We start from the raw sequence: 8,004 nt of genomic DNA, 5'->3' as shown, positions 1-8,004 counted from the left end.
GTCATTCTCATCTTCACGCGTATGATTGGCTGTCGAGCGAGAATCCGCCAGTACAAAGGCGTGGCCGCTCTGTCCTATTCAGAAGGCGGGTTTAAGGGGATACTAAGGGCTTTAATTAGCTTCTATTTTCTGGAGGGCGGGACTACGCGTGTGTGTCCTAAACGCCATTGGTCAATAGTCGGGATGCCGTCGGGCTTTTGGTGAAGTCCTCCGTTTGCCATCACTTCTCTTTACTGTCTATTTTATTCTCAGTGTGAATGAGTTTGCGGCTTCACGCGAGCGCTGTAATGTGAAAAGCCGCATTTGCACTATTAGCCCTCTCACACTGAAAAAGAAAACACGAGAGCACGTTTCTTTTCTCCTCACAGCTCTAGCCATATCCCGAGAGTGGATTAACACATTTAAGGTAAGACGCGCGTTGTCTTGTATTATGTCCGTATCTCCTTATTCTGTGCCGTGCGCGTGATCATGTTTCAGTGGGATATAGGGCCTCGAAATAAAGCCGAAAATGACACCGGAGAGGGACAGTCACCCACCGACAAGATCTGGCAAGACCCCTGCATTAAAATTCATTTTTGAAAACAGTCACATCGCGGGCACATTAACAGCATTTGCGGTATCAAAACGTTTTATACATTATGTATTAAGTGTTTTCTAATAGCACGCTACTTGAGATGCAAGTAAATGCATATATTTAATAATTCAGAGACATTAATGTCTCATGATCTCTCATCTTAATATGCAGATACAATAATCACCGTTAAAGGGTGTTTCCCTGAGCCATCTTAAGAAAGTGTGAACGGTCCATGCCTTTCTGTGCTGCATTAACCCACCATCACCAGAGCTGCTCTATTTCTTTGTCACATATAACGTTAGCCTTAATAATGCCCGAGGTGTGGTTTCAATGTTTTTGTAGGTCTTCTATTATGAGAATAGATTAGCTTTGCAAGTCATAGATCCGAGCCCAGCTACCGGCGCGGTGTCTCAAAACCTAGGGCACTTACCTAGCCAGCATTACAAGGCAGCATGACTGAGTCAGACTGGAACGCGCTTATAATACCCCAAAAATGCCGTATCGTAATTATGTTGCCATGAGAACTGAACGTCACTAGCGGCATTGTAATAATATAAAAAAAGAATAGGCTAGACCGCGTGTTTGATGCTTTTTTTTTGCCGCGTCAGATGCTGAGGATCCGTCATGGAGAACCAGACACACACACATGATCATGTTGATCCCTTTTGTTTAGTCTCATCTGATCATGTGTATTATTATCTCACTAGTCAGAAATGAAATATCAGCATGAAACTACCCTAATTAGGCTACTTCGTGTTGGAGAGAGAGAGAGAGGACAGTCATGCATCTGTCACAGCCAAATTTATATATGAACTGCAGGCACAGCTCTGAAATTCATACTGACTTCATTCATTGTCTGTACAATGGAGTACTCTTTATTTTAGTTATTAATGATAAAATGAGGTTTCCCTTATATTTTGTAATTATTGTTATTGCTATTACTGTCACCTTGTTTATTTTTTCTATTATTTAGAAAATCTTTTGTTTTGTTTTTTGTGTGTTGGCAATATTTCACGTAAAATACTTTTAAAAGTGAAAATTGAGAGCGGATGAGAACGAGACTGATACACCCTCATTCCTTTCATATTTGTCACGCACAAACTTACACACTTGGACAGGTTCACCTCTTGTGTGTAAGACATGATCTCATAGGCACTGTGAGAGGGATGGTGTCATGGATAAGGTGTGTGCAACCCTGGCCCCTTGACTTTCTAGTGTAGTGAGCACACACACACATCATGCTTAAACCATTGAAAAAACCCATTAATCTGACCATCGACCATTCATTTGAGTATTGAGAGGCATGTGTTGATAATGGCCCTGCATTTTACACATTATGCAGTGTGTGAACATTTGGAAATATTTTCAAAGTGCAACTGGTGCAACTGTCATGTGGCTGATGCTGCCAACACTCTTCAAGAAAAACACACCCAAGTGATTGACATGCGAATTACCTAAACCAACCAGCATTACGATCATTCTGTGTTCTGTGGAAAAAAAAAAAACCTCCGAAGCCCTCTGGGGAATTTTGAGGACTGGGATTAAGAGCAGATGACTAAAACACAATAGTTTGGCTAGTTCATACACATTCCCTATGTGTTGCACAACCTCAGACATAAAATTTGGATGACTTTAATAGGTTGAACAAGTTTCGTAATGAAAAGTCTTGAAACCCCAGACGGGTGAGGCCACTACTGCGTCTGGTCAAGCAGGACCTGTATTGCCCACAGGCTCATAGCCTTAGGATGTCAGAACAAAGTGCTCTAATTGATTGCAATATGGATTTATACTGTGAATGAATACCAATGCTCTTTTAAATTAATCAGAGAACCTGTTTATCTGAGCGATACTGGACATCAGAATGAGGTTTTCATGACTTTCTCATGTTGTTCCAAACCTCACTAATTTACAAGACGTCTATGCATATTTTAATGCATATCTGTCTCTGCCATAGTATAAAATAGGCTGATGTGCACACATACAGTATATTATGTATTTTAAGATTACTTTTAATATTAATTCAATGAATATTGCCACATTGTTATTGTTTATATATAGTTTAAGTCAATTTAAAGGCTATTCGGTAACACTTCATTACTCGTTACATTAAATGAAACATGGTTACGTATTTTAAGGTGTCTTTGTTACAGTGTAATTATACATTTCAGTATTGAGTAATATAATTAACTACGTGTATGTACTTGTGTTAGGAATAGGGGTTGGTTTGGTTTAGGTTAGTTGCATGTAATTATGCATAATTGACTGTTATTACCACAGTAAGTACATATGTAACAAAGACTGTAAACTAAAGTGTCAACAGAAACATTAACCCTAAACCAAACTCTAATTTGAATAAATATTACTTAGTATTAATTGTATAATTACACCTTACAATAAAGTGCAATAAAGTAACTGTTTATTGTTCAATGGGTCTTTTTTTTTTATTAAGCTACTTACTACAAAACACATCTGATTGCTTGATTAATCATCAAAATAATTTACTGAGTAGTTATTACCAAAATAATCGACAGCCCTGCCCACCATAGTTTAATGTTTGCAATTAAATGACATTTGAGAGCTATTTATTTTGGTCTGTTTCTTACACAAAAGTATCATCATAGATTACGATTGTAATATAGTGCTCAAATCATATAGACCATTTTAATGTGGATTTTTTTGTTGTTGTCATTTTTGGAGCTCGATCCCCATTCACATTCAATAAAGAGCAGCAGTGGAGTTCTGTGTAACATCTCCTTTTGTGTTTCATGGAAAACTGTCATGCAGGTTTGAAACATGAGGTTGAGTAAATGGATGAACTATATCTTTTAGCTGCAGGTTTAGTGTTCATCTATGCCTTTAAGATGTAGGCCCCCACTATAATGCCCTAGAATGCAATCAAGTAGCCGGCTTATTTGGCAGTATGTATCATGGATTGGAATATACTGTACGTCCTGAATGGCCTGTTTTTTTCTGGACGTTTATATGTGTAGACCTCATTTCCACTCTTTGCTTTCTGGCCTGGTTGTCACTTCACCGATCCATCAAATTCAGAACATGCACATTGTCCCCCTATCCACCTCAGACACACACGCACACACACAGAGATAGAAAGACGAAACTTGTATGTAGATGTAGTGTGTAATTTTTATTTCTGTGCTAAAATGCTTTCTCCTATCCCAGTTTAACATGCAAAGATAATTATAAGCCTTTCATAGGTTGATATGATTAGTCTAAACACTGTGGTGGTGGTATGAAAACGCTGCTCTGCTTTAAGGGATTTCTGAGAAACATTGTTGATCACTGTTGATATTTGAAATCAACCCAAACAAACACACCCCTCCCTTCATTGCTCCGCCCCCAAAACACATGAACACGCAATGCAAGAGTACAGTAGGTGTCTCTTTATCATAACTAAAGGGAAGCAAAATGAAAAATGAAAATGAAAAACTATTAGCCTATTAACTAGAGCAAAACCAATGTTACTCGCATATGGAGCAGAAGCAACGTGACCTCTACATCCGTTTTCAGATCTTACCACTTCCCGGTCTCATCTCTGGAAAGCTTTTCTAATATTAACACGAGTCCTAAAGCTCTTCCCTGATCTTAACCTTTCTTTTTCCAATGATATTCCTCAGACATTTTCTTTTTTACAATGTCTCTCAGCCATCTCTCTTTCTACAGTCTTTCTTCAAATCTCCCTCTCACTCACTTACTCTCTCTCTCCTCCCCCATCATGATTAGACATGCCCCCTACTGCTGATTGGCTACAAGTGTGTTGCGCGGACCGATCCAATTTCAACAGTGTTTCTCATAAATGGCTTACTGCATGCCACAGAGTCAAGGTGATTCTGTTAGCCCATGTTGTAAGATGTTGCAACTAGACCATTTAGCTGCAAAGTAAGATTTAAAAAAGGAAAGAAATTAGTCATCATGAAACGGAATGGCTAATGAGAAGAATGTAAGAATCCTGAAAAATAATTTAATACGGTTTCCACAAAAATATTAAGCAGCAAACCTGTTTTTACAAAACAATAAAACATTCTCTTGATCATCAAATCAGCAGATTATGATGATTTTTTAAGGATCATGTGACTGAATACTAGAGTACTGATGCTGAAAATTCCGAATTGCTAACACAATAATAAATCACTTTTTTAAATATTTAAAAAGTAAAATAATATTTGTAATGATAATTTCACAATTTTACTTTTTGTTACTGTATTTTTGATCATATAGTTGTGGCCTTGGGTAATATACTTCCAAAATATACTTCTTTCAAAAACATTAAAAAATCTTGCCAACCGCCATTGCACTTTTGAACAGTATTTTCAAATCACTGTCATAAGCAAAATCGAAATATTGTTTGTACTGTACTGTTTTTAGTACTATAATAGTGCAGCCCATTCTCATCCTTTAGCGTCATATGTGATGCTATATGATAAAACGGCGAAATACTACGCACATGGCCCCCCCTTTATCGTTAATATAACACGTGAACACAAGGCGTCATAAATCCTTTAGCGTAATATGAGACTACCCTACCCTACCTTACCCCACACTTAAACCTACCCACCACGGCGCATGTTATATCAACGATAACGGGTGCCATGTGCGTAGTATAGCGCCGCTTTGTCATATAGCATCACATAATGATGATAAAGAATGAGAATGCGTTGAATAGTGCATCTCATCCTAATGGATGGACGGCACCAGATTTGTCAGTTCTTGCTGTGAGATGTCTCGCCAAGTTCTAAAACAGGTCTCGGGTCACACATGGTTTAGCTCTGAAAGAACAATCAGCTGTACCACTGCTTAGGTGTCTTTCATTACGGACACTGCAGTCTCAGGTGATCAGAGACGCCTGGGCGTCAGAGTCAGTAAAGGTCTCTTTATTAAAACTGTGACGTTAAATGTCTACTGCTTATAAACTGGTTGTGTCTTAAAGGGTAATTCCACCTGTGGAGACATGAATATGTATTGAACAGTGTTGTAGTCGAGACCACCTCAGTCGAGTCCAAGTCGAGACCAGAGAGAGTCGAGTCCGAGTCAAGACCGAGTCCATAGAGAGTCAAGTCCGAGTCGAGTCCGAGACTAGAGACAGTCGAGTCCGAGTCGAGGCCGAGACCAGTGAGGGTTGATTACCTAACTTTTATTTACTTAGAGAAATCCTTTTTTTTTATACTGAATTTACTTAGTATACTCCACTCCACTACTCCACCCACCAATGTATACTAGAGTTGAGCTACGCTACCACCTGGAAATCATTTCGCACAATGAAATCAGATAATGCGTGCAAATATAATATGACGACGTAAGAGTGTCAAGGCGGCGCCCGCGCCATCAGCCAATGGATTGGCTCACTTACACGTCACTTACTCTGACGTGCAATTTTACACGTTCCCTCACTATCCATTGCGGGAGTCTCCCGCATATTGATAATTGCTCCCTGATGCCCGCAAATTAGGCTAGTTAAAATTTCCCGTAATCTAGAGCGAGTGAGCAAGAGTGCGCATGCGAGACAGATCAGACTGTGCTCCAAATCAGGAGAGAGCGAGAGACTTTGCGTGTGTGCGCCTCATGACACAGAGACTCAGGCACCGACATTTTCGTTCTTATTCGGTCTGCTTATTACCGTTTACGTCGGAACTGGCTTCCTATTGGCACCGCGTTTCGGTACCCAACCCTATCCATAATGCATCCATCAAGCAAGTTTCTGCCCGTGAAATCAAACGCACTGGCACTGATCTGTGATTGGTCTGTTAGCGCATTAGGTCCAGCCCCCTATGGGCGGGTTTGAAAGGGTGGGAACTAGTGTTTGTAGTCTTGACAGAAGTCTTACACTTCCTCCTACAATGACGTAAAATGACGATTTTTGCGTCATTGTAGGAGGAAGTGAAAAAGGTAAATAGCGGATTTCTCTCGTCTCAGGGGAAAATGAGAGAGTGTTGCACGACCATTCAATAGTATAACTGGATTTCTAAGAATGGAAATGTTAAAGGATAATTCCGGTATTTAACACCTTGAGTCTATTTTGTAGTTTGTTTTGAATGAAATAGAGTGGTGGACTTAGAAATTTTGACAATGGGTCCTGTCTCGACTTTTTGACTTTTTTAGAATCGCCTGTGACCGCTTTAGACTGGCTGTCTATGGGCATGCACAAACATGTCCTTAAAACAACCCTTAACCTTCATTTTCAAAACTCACCGAGTGGTTGGTGGTGTTCCTTGATGTTCTGAAACAAGTAGCGTAGCTAAATACCGTTTCTGTCGTGTTTTATTTGTCATTTTTTTTAAATCGCATTGATGTCTGCTGGAGGACTCAGTGCTCGTTGATATTACTGCGCTAGCTACCGGAAAAGGAAAGGGGTCTGTTTACATTTGGTTGTAGTCTTTTCGCTCGGTTCTCCGTCTCTCAGAAGGCTAGCGTGAGCAGAGCAACTGTGCTCCCGGACTTTTTTTACGGTGCGCTAGACACCGTGTTCCGTACAGCGTCCTTGTTGTCACCATCAAGTGGTCGGGAGTGTGCTAACGCTTCAGACTCAAATATCGAGCGGATGTTTATACGCGGTTGTGAGGTATCTGAATAAATAGTTCCATAATAGCAAACAACACGGATTGAAAGCATACATTGCGCCGATATATTTGTTTTTAATCATCAACGAACACCACCAACCACTCAGTGAGTTGCACAGTTTTGAAAATGAACGTTAAGGGTTGTTTTAAGGACATGTTTGTGCATTCCCATAGACAGCCAGTCTAAAGCGGTCACAGGCGATTCAGTCAAAAAAGTCAAAAAGTCGATACAGGACCCATTGTCCACCACTCTATTTCATTCAAAACAAACTACAAAATAGACTCAAGGTGTTAAATACCGGAATTATCCTTTAATGCTAATGGGTGGAGTGTCCCTTTAAGGACTGTTCCACAGGTGTATGTGTAATAATTGTTTATGGTTTATGGGACAAGCATCAAACATATTGTTTAAACCGTTTTCAGTAAAGATCTGTTAAGCTTATTTGAAATTTACAAAATTATCTTTAAAATACAGTATCCTAAAAATTTGACTTTTTTTTGGTTCATGTTTATTATAGTTGACAATTCATTGGTGGAGCTGTGGTGCTGAAATACAGTAACAAGATCAAAAATACAAATATGTGCATGTGGTTGTATATTTTCTTAATCATATTTACACAGGCTATGCATAGTCACACACACATTTTCTCATCAGCCTACTGCTGCGGAAGCTCTTGATCAGGGTGTCCTTCAGTTTAACTGCAGTATTAAATGTCACAATACTGTAATCATCTATATTTCTCTCTCAACACTCATTGTCTGATCTCCCTTTGTCCCATCTGTTGCCCTATCCTGTGATTGATGGACTGGCTGATTGCCTCAGTGGCATCATAATGATGATGGTTATGATTCGATTAA

The 8,004-nt window shown here is 39.5% G+C and overlaps 1 protein-coding gene across 2 annotated transcripts in view; it reads left to right on the top strand.

Annotated features, from left to right (window-relative positions):
* The first annotated feature begins 233 nt into the window (after window positions 1-233).
* The window catches only part of myh14 (myosin, heavy chain 14, non-muscle), a 47,806-nt gene continuing 40,035 nt past the window's right edge, over window positions 234-8,004 (top strand). For both annotated transcript variants that reach the window (XM_089117543.1, XM_039694505.2), the window contains exon 1: window positions 234-406. The gene's annotated coding sequence lies outside the window, so the exon portion shown is untranslated. The remainder of the gene's footprint in view (window positions 407-8,004) is intronic.

The sequence above is a fragment of the Pimephales promelas genome, chromosome 12 (genome assembly GCF_988280905.1).
Source record: "Pimephales promelas chromosome 12, fPimPro1.hap1.1, whole genome shotgun sequence".
Taxonomy (NCBI): Eukaryota; Metazoa; Chordata; class Actinopteri; order Cypriniformes; family Leuciscidae; genus Pimephales; species Pimephales promelas.
The sequence above is the reverse complement of the archived record's forward strand: the minus strand, read 5'-3'. Positions and strand labels throughout refer to the sequence as shown.